Genomic DNA, 14,972 nt, shown 5'->3' with positions numbered 1-14,972 from the left:
TTTGACCAATCTGAAGGAAAAACTTTTATCTTACCTCACGCGTGTTCTTTTGAAAGGAAAGTTATCAAGGAGAATCAGCACGATTTCAGTACTTCCTCTTGGAGAAAGTCTGGAATTACAACTCACATGACTTCCTCTTACTCTATTATAACTCACACTTCTTCTTTTACTATTGAAGTTCCGTCTATGTTTAGGAAACTGTACTCAATGTTGTAGCTTATCTCGCAATCTCTGATTCCGATATTACAGCTGATTCTATGTCCGCCAGTGACGCTCTAAAAATAAACTTTCTGGAAGACGTGTGACAAACAAATGTGGTAGTTGGTATTGGAAGCTGCCAGCTAGCTCTAAGCTTTTCATAAGTTTGGAAAATGTATTCGCTTACTGGATGGTAGCCTAATAAAATTCAAATGGAATTCACAAGTGAGGAAAATTAATGGCTGCCAATACCTTGTGTTAAAAGTCTAACTTTACTCGCACTTCTTATGATTAATAATGGGCACATTTATTACAGGGCTGCAAGAAATAAACAATTATTTATAAACACCATATTTTTGTATTGTTTTATAATATATTTTTATAATACAAAAACCACAAAATTTACAGATATCCGTATTATATATACTATATAAAAAAAACTCACGGGACAAATGTCCAAAACAGAGATTTACAAAAATACAGTCACCACAGCAAATAGTCCCATACACCAACTCACAACCGACACATTTTGTGACGTCACTGTTTCACCGGTTCACGATGAAGTGTTTTTTTTTTTTGGCTATACAGTGCGTAAATATAGAAATACTAAAAGTCAGTGCACTTCCGCTCGAGTCCTTAAGAAGATAGACGTGAACAGCGCCGAGTAGTCCTAACTATCCGCGCCAAGGGTGGGTACGGCCCAGGGTATCCCAAACTCCCGTTTTATCTGCACAGGATAGTGGCTCATGTCTATCAGCATGTTTTATTTTTTAAAGTAATATTCTTTTAACGAATCAGATAATTTATTGTGACGCACCAAAGTTTAGAGCCATTGTTTACTAGATCTTCAGCTTGGAAGAATTCTAGGAGATAAAGCCTGTGTTTCTCGATTTAGTGATTGTCCTTATCTTTGAAAGTGGTACGATGCACTAACTTTCCTCGGAGCGATGCACATCCACGACGCAGATATCCTCGCTGGGCAGTCCGGTGTCAGCACTTCTGCGCCTCGGGTCCACCTCGAAGTCAGTTCTGCAACATATACGTCAAGGTCATTCACTAGGAACCACCACTCAAATACAAGTTTTTAGATCTAGATCTATTTAGGAGAGAATCTTTTGCGGCTTCTATGAGGTTAACAGGTGTAAAGTGGGGTGATTGTAAGAGCTTATAGAGGCAATGTGGGTTATTTTTACTTCCTTCATCATCTAAAAGTGCCAGGAACAACTGGAAAGAGTCCAAAATGAAGCTTTTACAATCTAAACTGGAACTGCAATGCAACATCTTCAGTCACAATGCAGTCACAGAAGAGTCTAAGCCAATCTCAGTCAGGGCGAAAAGTTGAATGATAGTAAGTTAGCTGGCCAACGATGCTAGCACAATAGATCGCCAAGAAGAGATTCCTTCCATGTTCCTCTCTTAGGGAGAGGTTCGTCAGTACAGGGCAGACACTGAACAAACCTTAGAAGCCATAAATTCATGGGATCCGAATTCCCTGAGGAAACGGATTGACACGGACGTCTCCATCACTAATTCACTGAAGAAATTTTACTCAATTACAGACTCCACCTTTGTTCAGATGAGAGAATTTTTCCAGATCTCATTTTTCAGGAGAGAATGATTCAGAGTGACTCTTAGCTGTGTTCTTAAGAAAATTGTTGGGAAAATTTATGCGTGCAATTTCAATAAGTGGAAAATGCTTCAGTGAAACTGCACTTTCCCGTAGACAGATCTGGGATCTGCACTTTAGTACAGGAAGTGGCAATGAAACCGCGTTCCAATTATTTGTTGCATTACTCTAAAAAACTCACCCTTACCGCTTACAGTTGTCAGCAAGAAAAAGAATTGCGTTCAAGCTAAATCATTTATGCATTTATTAAAACTTACAGGTTTACCAATCGAAGTTATTGTGTTACGCAATTCTGTTAGCCAGAACACTGAATCCTGTTCTATAATGAATGTCTATCAGACACTGTAACCAATCGTGAATTCAATCCCTCGTCCTACTTAAGCCTGAATTGGACATCTCCAAAAAAAAATAACAACTTGTCAATATCAGAGTTTTCTTTTCCGGCGCTTTTCTTCTTACCGTGTCTCCAAGCCATAAACTGGATGTAACATTTTCCTAATTACGTCATCTGTGGTAGTATCACTGCCACAATCTAAAGGAGGTTGTGAAAATAATCTGACACTGACGTCAGAGTGGTGGATAAATTGACAAAAATTATTATTTCATCCGTTTCAGCTGTTTGTGGTGATTCCTGTTACGGACTTTCATTCCCCATCAGAGATTGAATCATCAGGTTTGTGTACAGAGAGAGATTTTACTCGCACAATAAAGCTTCAGTGATGTCATTGTTATCGGAAACGCTACATTTTTTTATTTGAATGTAACAGATTAAGCTGGACCCAAGTTAAATCCTTGTAAGAGAAAGTCGTGTGAGTATTCACCATGTCAGTTTGGGGGGCAGACAGACATAGAGAGAGACAGGATGAAAGGCCCCCGGATATCCGGGTTCCATTGTTAGTTAGCGATATGAGAGGTAACAGACAACTGTCAAACTTGACACCAGAGAAGGTTAGGCTTAAAAAAAGAACGAGAAAAATAAAAAAAAGAAAATATTTCTCCTACCAGGATCCAACACATTAAACCTCAGAACACGATTGCAGTAAGCCCTCTTACGAGAAGTAAGAAATTGTAAAAATTCCCCCACCACCCCAATACGACTGAAAAATCATTTAGAGGAAGTTCCTGTGCAAGAATTTTAATTCCTAACTTACACACCTTCAGTGTAACCCTGACGGAAGTATAAGATTCGGTTTTCCTGAGATTTTTATAATCACACCCAAAAGTAGCAACCTTGTATTTCGTGGAAAACTCAAAATAGCAGTGTGAGGAAGTAATGTCTGTTTTATAAACGATTCAGACACACGCACAATGAATCGTTCACATTCAAGTCTGTTTTATACGATGGGAGAACTATGCTTGGTCAAGTAGAGTTGATATATCTTCGGCAATTATGTTCCTACCTAATAATAAAGGCTATAAATCAGAGTGATTATTTGAAGTCGAATGGTGTTCAGTGTTAAATGAAGATAGAGGGCGGTTGAGCGGGAGAGAGGTGGCGGTAATCAGGCTCCATTAGGAGCTTTGTTATCAGTTTAAGTAAGCGAGCTCCTGATATTTTTATCATTCAAGAGTACTAGTCCAAAAAGGGAGCCCACGCCAGAACGGAGCTCGCTCTCGTAACTAACCCAACCATCAGGTGTGAAACCCTCGCACGACTTTCTCTGACGTCAAATCTCATAGTTGAGAATTACTTTAAATTCACGAAAAAAAAATAGTTAATTGTTACTTAATATTATACAGTTTGTTACACAGGGTGCCTGAGAATGTCATTATTCAAAATTATTCATGTATAAGTTATTGATCAAGTGCGTAATCCGTACACGGAGTTAAAAGCAAAAAATATTGATAGCGTTTTCGTGAAAAATCCTTACTTCCGGATTTAACTGGCCATCTGTCAATGTGTTCCGGATTGCATGGATTCATCATTATTGGTGAGGCATCACGAGGAGGAGGATTCTATCCCCAACCGATGGAACTTCGAAACGCCATTCATCGCTAGATTAGCTGTCTCTACCATTCAGTTAAAACCGCTTTTATGCCAGCATCGCTCTGTTTAATCTCCTAGAGGCTAACCACTATGCCTTCTACACACTTTTCATTTGCAACCTTCAAATTGCTCAGTGCCGAAATTACTGCTGGCCACATTCACTTGGTGAACTCCAAATTATGGGTACATCCATTGCGGACAACCTGTATGAGTTTATTTTTACGTCCAAATATGGCAATCTGACGTACTGTGTGTGTGCATTTAAAAAATATAGAAGAGTTGAAATACTGTAAGCTAAAAGTTCGTTAAGAATGGAATTACTTGCCTTGGACCTAAATTCAGGTAAATGTTACAACCGAAATGGTGATTCAACAATTTTGTAAAACAATTTAAGTGTTAGCTAATACAAAATTGTCCTCTCCACATGCACTATAAAAACCAGTAAGTGACAATAAAAATAGTTTAGAAAACTATAACAGATTATTTAGTTGTTTGTTGTAATAACATTATTGATATGGCCAGATCTGGAGGGGGTAGGTAAACAATTGTGTGTGTTTTGTATTAGCGCAGTTTGATGTTGAAGCCGGCTGGAGCGGTTTACTACCCAATCTATTTGCATAACACAAGAGCTTCTTGTTTTTATGCGGCTTATTGTTATTGTAAAGCCGCAACAATCCTGCGCTCGACTACTCGCTGATCGCAAACATTTTAACGGCCATTTAACAGCTCTTTGTCTTCATCTTCTTTTTAGCTATTACGTATTTTCGGAAAATGGAAACTTTTTATTAAAAAAAAATTTAAAGAAAATCACTTGAACCATTTTCCAAAAAAATCAAATCGCAAAAACCAGGAAAAAACCTCAGCACTGCCACAAATTCTGGCATGGACTTCCTCGGCCGTTGTTCGCATGTCCGAACCAGTTCAGTGTTGTGCTCTTTCAACCAATGAGCGGTCTGCACTTTAGCGTGATGAATGACGCTTGTTTTTGTTACGATACATTTACTTTTCTATGTGTAATTGATGTAAAAATGAAATCTCACTAATTAACGAACATCAAGTGATGGTTTAAAACAGTCATTTTGAGACTAGAACGTCATTCACTAATTTAGCAAAATAATGGGACCTACTATTTAGGAAAAAATAGTTGGGAATTGAAATCTATCTTTTTTCCGAATAATATTTTAATTGGGCCCCAGACTGACTCCACTTACGCAGTAGGAAGAATCAATTTCGCAGTACTTCCTCTTACTAAGGGTGAGAGATAGAGAGGGCCGACTGTTGATAGCCTTTAGTAAATATTCCATGTTTCCAGAAAGTGGAGTTAGTCTCCACCGTATTACTTATTGAGATCTAGGAAACCCTGGGCACGTACAACAGTGAACTTGACACAAACCGTGGAATACCCAAACTGGGTGCTGGATGTACCGGGATTCTGTATCAAGATTCATGGGCATCCATTTTCATGGTTCTGATGATGATGCTATCAATGTTGATTGCTTCCATCTAGGCGTCCAGATGAGACAATTCATTACTCCCATCCTTTTAGAGCTATCTTGGTAAAGTGTTCTTCATAGCTTGGTCCGTGGAGGTCATGATGACGACCTTCTCATTTCTATTAAAATTGAGTTATCTCCTAGGATTCACTTGTTTTAGTGTTGCCTGAATTTGAAAATAAATGGCGTTGAGCGAGAGTGTGGAGAAAAACTAGGACGTTGGTAGTTGCCATGACGACCGTGACATGGACGTTTGATACAAAAAAAGAGCCAATCCAGAAGGAAGTTATCCCCACTCCACTCCACATTTTTAACAAGAAAAAGTTTCTATAGTATTCATTGGATCACTGGAGCCAGTTGAAGCCATCTTAAAATTTGGAAAAATCGATTCAGTTAAATTCAGCGTTTCTGGTAGACTGATGTTGTCAAAAGCTTATAGTGGGCCCTTTCTGGCAGCAGCTGGCAGTTCCGGTTTGAGTCGCACGGCGTGCATCAGATTCAGACACCCCCCCTAGACGGAAATTTCCTGAAAAGAGGCATTAAGATAGTAAACACTTTAGTGGAACGCGTAATCCTCCCGCTCCCAGAAATGCCTGTAAAATCGAATTTTCCTGGGAAAATGATCAAATAAAAGTTGTAGATGCAACTATTTCACCAAGTTTACAGAAATTTTTTTTGAAGTATTTTCAAGAAAAACGACAGAATTGTTGTAGCAATGTGATACTTCCGGTTGTGCAAAACCAGAATTGTGGCGCCCTCTGTTTGCATCTAAGGGAAATATTAAATCGGACTTTTCTGTGAGTTTTTCATTTTCCAGTTCCGGAGGATAAATACAGAACGGACATACATAAAACCAATTTGTAAAAATGCCGCTCAATTTGAAAACCTAAACACGGATATTTCCGGTGAAGATCGAAAATCGAAAATCGGCGCGAAACAGGTCTAAATCGATTAATTTGAAATTAAATTGGTTTAATATGTAAGGCGATGTGGCAAGAAGGGTGGCAAAAAGGAAGTGACAAAAAATAAATATCAAATAAATCTTAATGTAGGTCCATTAATTTGGCTAACCTGTACATTTGTCATGTCTGTTTGACCATATTTCTTGGATACATCATTTAGCGCGCGATTACTCCGTGGCTCGCTAAGTGTCTCCGCTAATTGCCGGTTTTTTCTGTCAAGTAAAAAAAAAAAATTCGAGCTGTTGGACTTCTGCCAGGAAACCGGTGAACTTCTACACTCAACATTAGTATGATGTTGCTCTCGCATAAAAAGTATGTTTCTTTTAAGGGTTACGCGAGTTAAAAGCTGAGGTAGTGTAAGTGAAGGTCGTCCCGGAATTGATCACCAACATGGCGCACTATGCATTACTCCCTGAGACTCAGGATTATTACCCAACAGTTGGTTTACATGAATCTTTACGTGACGTCACAGCTCCCCTCAGAACGCCAGTAGAGAAGGCCGTAACGCTCATTTCCGACTTCAAAGGAAACCGTGCCTACAAAAACTGGAAGAAGCAGCCCAATACGATGGTACTTCCGGTCTCCTGATCACTCCTCCAACTCAGAATTTCGGTTAGATATTTCGAACTTATAAATATTCTACAAGAAAGGGCATCGTGCAGCATACTATAACTGAACTTGAGCCATATCTAAGAACCTCTCCACTGGTATCAAGATTTACGGAAATAATTAAGTAAAGTAGGGGGCACTTCCTGTAAAATTATTCCTGAATTAAATTGCTAATTTTGTGGAACTGAAGTGCAATTCGGGAGACTGAATTTCTTCAATTTGCAAATTTAATTTGTTTTCGTATTAAACTGGTCATGAGAGCGTACATTTCATTAAAACGGCACTTTTGCGGAAAGCCGGCTATTGACTCAGCGCCGAGTAGATCCCCTCCTCCACAAATGGTACTCTAAGCGCTACAAAGTATTAAATGATTGCTATAGTTCGAAGGCAACCTTCAACTAGACAATAGTGCTCGAAAAACAGGTGTATATTTACCGAGATTTAGATAATCCAAGCAGACAAGTGGGCGTAAGCAGTAATTTAGGATAAAAGAAGAATGTGTTTACAAATTGAGAGTCTACGTAGTAAATTACAGCTGTGAGTAGTGGGCGGGGGAGGAGAGGCCAGTGGCTCCTTGATACTGCGGCTGATGGATGGTACGCTCCACTTCAGATAGGTAGCGCTGGTGTAGTTTGTTTTCTTAGTTGACCAGAACCGCCGCCCTCAACCTACAATTAATTCCCTCTCATTGTTATTCCTCCATCAACTCTTCAATTCCCGAATAAAGCAAAAAAAATCGGTAAATCTGCTTTCTGATTTCCACTTTGATTTCTCGCAAGTAAAAAAGTATTTTAACCTTGTCGAACTGACGCTACGTTCGTCACTGGGCTATCTAAATTCCCGGCATCACAAAATAAGCCTTTTATCTTAAGCACGATTAAAAAAATAAATGCCTAACATACGAAAGAATTATATTTCAAAAGCAAATATAATTTTAATTGCTTACTTACGCCGTTAACGACGAATAATGCAATAACTATTAGAAATAGATTAATAAAATTGGATATGTGTACACAGTAATAGGCTATCTCAGTATTACATGTATGTATTAATCATGTATGATTAATAAAGTGCACATTGATGGTCACCCATCCATGTACTAACCTCGCCCGACATTGCTTCACTTCAATGATCGGTCGAGAACCGAAGTTTTTAACCTGCTATGGCCGTTGGCAGCAACCAACATTCTTTTTTTTATAAAGTGGGAAAATAGGGATAAAACAGGGCAAGATATATTCTAGCGCTAATTTTTGAGGTATAAAAATAAAGTATTCATGTTACATAGCTAGCGTATTAAAAACTGGAACGAAGAATAGAATAGCATAGATATATTAATGCAGTCGTATTAATGGTATCTGTATTAGAGCTCTAGTAATTTATGAGATCTTACCACATCTTTTAAATGTGGAGTTTTCCCATAATTCAGTGTCCAGCCAAATAACCAGTTCTTTAATATAGGATAATCTGTCCAGAACTGTTGCTAATTAGAAGAATTGTTGACTTGTGGTAAGGAAAAGTCGATTTGTTGAGGTTAAATCTGATGTTTTGTTTACTATAGAAGGTTATAGATCCTTTTAATATACAGATTTGTCAATATAGCGGCATTTCTTTGAAACTAGAAACCACATCTCCAACTAACATAAATCACCAGTTTGTTGTGACGATAGTTTTTATTTGTGGTAGTTTTAGTTTTTAAAACTTCTTTAAATCTTGGTTAAAGACTAAATTCCCTTTCATCTCAATCTTTTTTAATTTGCTCTCCATCCAAACACTAAAAGAGATCTAATATTGATTAACAAAATGTACGGACATCTAGGCAGATAAATCTGTTTTCTTTTTTGCCAGCAATGTATCTGGGAGAGATTTTTGCCAGTCTCGACATGTTTACCTGCCAGCAAGACCAGCGTTCATCTCATTTTCAGCCAATGGCGTATTCTCTAGTGACGTACTATCCAGAGATGTAGCTTCTTGTTAGACTAAGCCTAGGGATGCTAAGCTTCAGTTTTTAGGGTTAAGCCCTTGGTCCGTAGTTTAAGCAATATATTTTTGATGTGAAAAATCTTGTTCAAACATTTCACGATTCTCAAACTTTCTTCTTCTTCTTCTTAAATGGCCTTTAGTTCTTGATAATTAGCCAGAGGGTATTATCGGTATAAACCGTTATATTGTTATTGGATTTGATTTAATATACTGGAATAGTTCCATGTATCCTATGGGGTCTTTTGTCACTAGGATGGAATTTAAGTTTGGTGGGAGCGTGCAGTTTTTAGGCTATAATTGCCTTCCATAATTCGTCTCTGTTTTTTGAGAATTGTGGGCATGCCAGAATTAAATGATTGGCGTCAGCATCCGATTCGGAAACGCAGGAACAGGTTCCGTTGATGTTGACGCCTATTCTTGCCAGATGATGGGGGGTGTAATTGTGGTTTAGCCTCAACCTTCTCAAACATTCTAAAGCTGTTTCATTGCAAATAAAAGACTGTACACTCGTACATTTCATTAAAATAACTGGAGTGAAATTCAGATGAGTTGAAGATGTCTGGGGAATGTACGCCCAACCAAAGTGATTATCAGCATTGGTGTTACGATTTAATGGGATCTAAAGAAATTCCTTAGAAGTGAATTTACTAGGTAATGTTGATAAGAAGTATAAATAAGTTACAAAAATTGACAGTTAGAGATCATTATAAGATCATTATATTGATTCAAACTTGGGAATCAAATCCGAGAAAGTTGTGCTTTTTCGCATAAGATTTCTGTATTTAAACCAGAAAAAGAAAGCGAGTTGTGGTGGGCCCGCCAATCACGAAGAGTTCGAGCAATAGAAGTAGTGGCAGCTTGTAATTCTCAGCTTGAATCATCTACGCCATATTTTGCTGGCAGATCTCTCGCCCAAACAATCTGGCAAAGAGGAGGGTGCCAATAAAGCCATACAACTTACCATCAGGTGTGTTTACATTGATTGAAGTGCACTCAACTCACCAAGGCAATAAATCATAGTTTTGCAACCTGACTGTTAAGTGCATATAATTCTATTTTCGTCATCTCTGACGGGAACATTTATATATAAAAGCTAAAGTATTGTAAAAATTCGGATGTACTGCTGCATTTCCAGGAACTTTTCATTCATTTGCGTGATCGCCATGTACAAATATTACTCATTTCAATTTGCCTCGACTGCGACCGTGTAGATTCTCGATTTAGAAGGTTCGCCGATAATGTCGTGTTTTGTGGTCACTCGAAACCGAATTTGTGGACAGTATAACTCTAAAAACAGGGATTGTGGAAACATCAAATTTATGTTTGCTTTATGTGAGCCCCGACAATGAGCTTTTAATTATCTACAAGAATTAGCAAACCAGAAATGCCATTTTTAGTAGTTTCAACGATTTTTTCCCCAACTCGAAACATATGATCGATTACATTTATTTGTATCATTTTAAACTTCAGTTAAGAATATAGGTTCACCGGAAGTACTGTAGAGAAGGCTTTTTCCGTATTATTCAAGGCAGTCGCCAAGTTCATTTGAACTTGGACATGACGTAGTTAGGATTAACACTTTAACTTGAATCGTATTCAGTAAAAATATTAATTCAGTGGGATTCAGAGGAACCGTGATGTTACAGTTCCTTCGACAGAACGTTTTATTATCGCGAACTTTTATTGATCCATTTTGATGAACCTTTTACCTTAAATTCGTTCCTTGAACCCTACTTTACTTTGGTCGGGTGGTTATAGATCAAATTTAAAAAATGATACAGCCGCTGCGTTCGATCATAGCGTTTCAGAATGTTATATAAACGTCTTCTGCCCTTTTCCAATTATACTTATCAGGTTGGGCTTACTCCGCTCTCGTTTCAATAATTTACTTGAGAAAATTCGAAATGAAATGTTCCTATTGGTCAACAACTCGGGGATTGCAGTAAGAGAAAGTCGAGTTAACACCAGATTTTTCCGGAAAATTTATCGCAGGAGAAAAATCAAGGCAGATATTTATCTAACTTTAAAATCGACTCATTATAACTGGGTTTGATGGGCGTTTCAATATCATTGATCGCTCTTTCCTGAAACAGTAATTTGAAGCAGGCTCACATCACTAATTACAGTAAATTATAGAAAACGAACGTTCTGTAAAATTCAATCCTATTTTCTGACCAGTTTGTCACAGTAAACTGTATTGGATCAGCTGTTTAAAGGGACGTAACCAATTCTTGGGAACAAGTCAAATTTATAAAAATAAAGTCACAATTTTAGTAATACTGAGTAAAGTAACGTGCGACAGCAATAAAGTGGACCAGTTCTAATTAACAATTCCAAATATCTACCCTCACATATGGTTATTACAGTGTGACTAGTGGCATGGTAACCTGCACTTTATAACCTACACCCATAATAAAGTGCAGTCATGGTAAATAAATTACTTGGCATAAATATCACATAGGCAGTGGTGACCTTGCAAATTACCTGTCGCAATTCTATAATTTTAAAACAATTTATAGCATCCTCAGTCACGTTTATAAAATTAATGGCCACTAATTAAATTTATCGCCCATAAATTTAAACTAGAGTTTGGTAATTTGTAATAAAATACTATCGGCCCCAAAATAGAAATCTTTTTGAAGCGTTGGTAACTAGAAACAAGTAACTACTTGTCGGGGATACTTGTAGACAGGGTGGTCTAAGGGGGCGCGGTGCCTTGTTTGAGGGGGGCCACTCTTGAATAAAATATAAACAATTAACAATACAAAATAAATAAAAATGTATCTTCAGTTAATTTTGCTATGAGGAATGAACCGATCTCCATGGCAACTCCTTATTTATTGAGTAAACATCTTCTAGCCCAGAAGTGTACGGCTTTTTTAAGAAAGTTTCGTATCTTCTCTTACTGCAATTATAATTTTCTTGAAACTAAAAGTGTTTAACCTACCTGATTGTAGTTGGTAGAGGGGTAATTGCACTTAAAAGTTTCTGACAAAGATTTATGAATGGATCTAAGAGATCAGATAGCAAACCCTTCGGTCTCTTCACTTCACCGGACTCCATTCCCTTTGCAGCCGGACACTCTAATCTCAGTACTCTCATCATAATGTTACCAGAGAACTGTAGGGTTCATCTTAGAGCAGTCAGCACTAAAATACAGAGAAAATAATGATCTAGCCCTTCCGAAGAAGACAGTAAACTTAGAGCACGCTTTTCTAAGAACCAGATATTCTAGCAAAGCTTCTAATGTCCATAGAACAGTAAATTGTTTTGAAGAATCACTTTAGAGTGAAGCTTGAGATTTTAGTTCATTAGAATCTCTTGGAAATCATTTTCTGGGCCAAATCTCCAAATGCCATGATAAATCGACCTGGTAACCAATGAAAACAAACTTTAAAGAAAATCGAAGGAGCTATTTTCACGAAAATATAAAATGAAAATTTGGTTAGGTTGTACACAGCTGATCTAGAAGAACGTAGGGTACACACAATTTATATTCACATTGATGCTCAATTGACAGAAAAAGCAAACTGTAAATAAATTTGTATAGCCTATTTTCTAGTTTGAAACCACCAGTTTAAAGTTGGCTCACTTCAACTAGCAGCCATTTCAATCCAGTAGGAAAGGGCTGGTAGTGGGCGTGGTCGCCATAAAAGTTCCAACTTCTGATTGGCCAACCCAACCTCCCATATTTTACGCTTACAACTCTGTATTCTGATTGGATAATTATTCAACCCTATTTATTTCCTAGAAAAATGTAGTTAAAATTGTTTTTACTAATTTTTCTCCCGTAGATATTTGATAAATTAAAAGAAAAATACTAGATGAAAATAACCACTCAATGGTCATCATAATTATAGGTTTATCTTGTACAAACCAATAAGTTCTTATTGGTTCTTAGGATTCTTAAGATTAAGAATAATCTTAAGGGTAAAAGAAAATTAGGTAGTTCAGTATGATTTGAAGGAAAAATCAAAATCTACTTAGATTTGGTTCAGAAGAAGTAATTCCCCCAAGTTATACTATTATGGTGGATTGCATTTAATTGAAATCCGATCTCTCAAAAGTTATTGAATAAATACTTAGTTGAAGAGGTTGAAGAGAGTTGAAGAGTAATTCAATATTGAATAACATCCCAAATTAGAGGTAATTTTTATTATGAAGAATTAATAACGTTGATTTCATGTTTTAGGAGCGCAATTAAACGTATTAAAGGCCAGAACTAAGCCTTACTTTAGTAGAGGGACGATGAGCTTCAAGTTGCAGAGCGCTGCACAGGTGTGCCACATTAGGTAATACACCGCATAGAACTAATATTCCCTGAGTAGATGTCATTTCCCACAATTTCCGGCCATTTCTTCTATTTATTTAGAAACGGTTAATGTGGCCAACATTTAGTGAAGCGACATTATTTATAGAGATCTGACGAACTGCAAGCAGGCGGCATGCTGACGTCATCGCGCGTAATGGACATTGTCACTTTGTTATTTCTGTTTTTGGGGCGCTAACATATTTTCAGCGCCCTCATCGGTAAGCAAAAATAAAATTATTGATAGCATACATTTTGTGAACATGAGGACGAGCATGTTTGATGTGATGTCTCTCAGCTCTTTAGAGAATTACAGTAGATTTCGTAAGTTGGTAACTTGCTTTCTGGGAACAGCTGATTTATATAGCCACATTAGTCCATCAGGCCAGCTGACTCACTGTCCATGAGTCATTTTTCTGCTTTTTATTTGTTTTATTAATTAGAGAATCCACCGCAAGTATTAATGCAAGATCTCCTTAAAAGGAAACACATCTAATGAGAAAACTCACACGAAATCTTATGGTTTGAACTCATAAATTTTTACTAACATATGTTTTTAAAACCGTACATTATACTGAAACGTCACTTGAAATATTTTCTTAGGAAATCCATTTAGAAGTGACCAAAAGAGGCATTCCTCCTCCTCCACACAGTCATTCCAGTGTAATCTAACTACCACTACTAACTACTATTACTATCAGTTCATAGAATTGAAATACAGCGTTTGAGGATTCATGCATGGCCCTTAAGTACGCATTTCCCGTATAATTATAACAACAAGTTTCCGTTCAAAATATGAAGAAATGCGACGTATTTTTAAAAATATAACATCTGATTTCAGCCCAACTTTGCAAAGAATGTTAATTACACAATATCAAATAATCTAGAAACGTTGACACAGGCCTAAAATAAAATATCCATCATCATTAATTTTCTTGATCTAATCAGACTATTTAGGACAAACAGAATGCTCATATGGTTTCTAGATAGCATCTTCAAACTACTTGGTAAAATTGGAACACAGTAAATGCACAGTAAGCGCTTAACCTTACTGATCAGTTGAGATCTTTTACAATCTTAGATCTTCAATAACTTTAAAGTCGCCAAAAATCTTCTAATTAATAAGGAAGTTTTCTCTTTATATTATATAAAACGAAGTTTCTGGAGAACCATAAAAAATATCAACATCATCTCATGATTTAATCAACAACTTACAGGCTCCATTGTAGAAAACAAAGCAAATTCAGCCAAATTTCGTATAGTTCTGGTAATTACGATACATGATATTATCGTTTACAAATTTTAATGACATGTAAGAATTATAGTTTGGGAAAGGTAACTCTCCACTGCGGATTTAGCTTAGCAACTTTCTTATGTTGCAAATTTCAGAATTTCTGTCACATGATGTCTATACAATTTGATTGTACCAATGAGTTGGAAGTCTTTTTTACCTAACTCCTAGACTAGAGCTCCACTGTTCGCAGAATGTTGTACTACGTGGAAATCTAGTGGCCTAGCTTGAACTAATGGAATACAGGCACTTTAAACATGCAATAAACCGTCGGGAATGTAGATGCAAGCTGCAGTAGTAAAAATTCGAAGCTGGAGCAACAATAACCGTAATAATACTTTCGTATAGAGATGTGTATAATTTTGGCCAGCAGCGAGAAGCGCTCGCAGTAATATCGCTCGTAAAACTAATGCAAGTCTATATTTGTGAGCTGGTGGCCTACAGTTCGACCTCAAAGCGTTTCTCTCTCGCTTCTTCAATGCTGATCCCCAGATTTATTAATCATTTTAACATCCT

The 14,972-nt window shown here is 37.2% G+C and overlaps 1 protein-coding gene across 2 annotated transcripts in view; it reads right to left on the bottom strand.

Annotated features, from left to right (window-relative positions):
• Positions 1-431: 431 nt before the first annotated feature.
• Positions 432-14,972, bottom strand: part of shakB (Innexin family member shaking B) — a 36,466-nt gene continuing 21,925 nt past the window's right edge. The window contains exon 5 of one of the 2 annotated variants that reach the window (XM_074124037.1): positions 432-1,227. The gene's annotated coding sequence lies outside the window, so the exon portion shown is untranslated. The remainder of the gene's footprint in view (positions 1,228-14,972) is intronic. The other variant, XM_074124029.1, reaches the window with a different exon arrangement.

The sequence above is a fragment of the Rhodnius prolixus genome, unplaced genomic scaffold, assembly GCF_049639745.1.
Source record: "Rhodnius prolixus isolate KJV_2025 unplaced genomic scaffold, Rpr scaffold_1, whole genome shotgun sequence".
Lineage (NCBI taxonomy): Eukaryota > Metazoa > Arthropoda > Insecta > Hemiptera > Reduviidae > Rhodnius > Rhodnius prolixus.
Note: the sequence above shows the minus strand (reverse complement) of the source record. Positions and strands in the feature narration are given on the sequence as shown.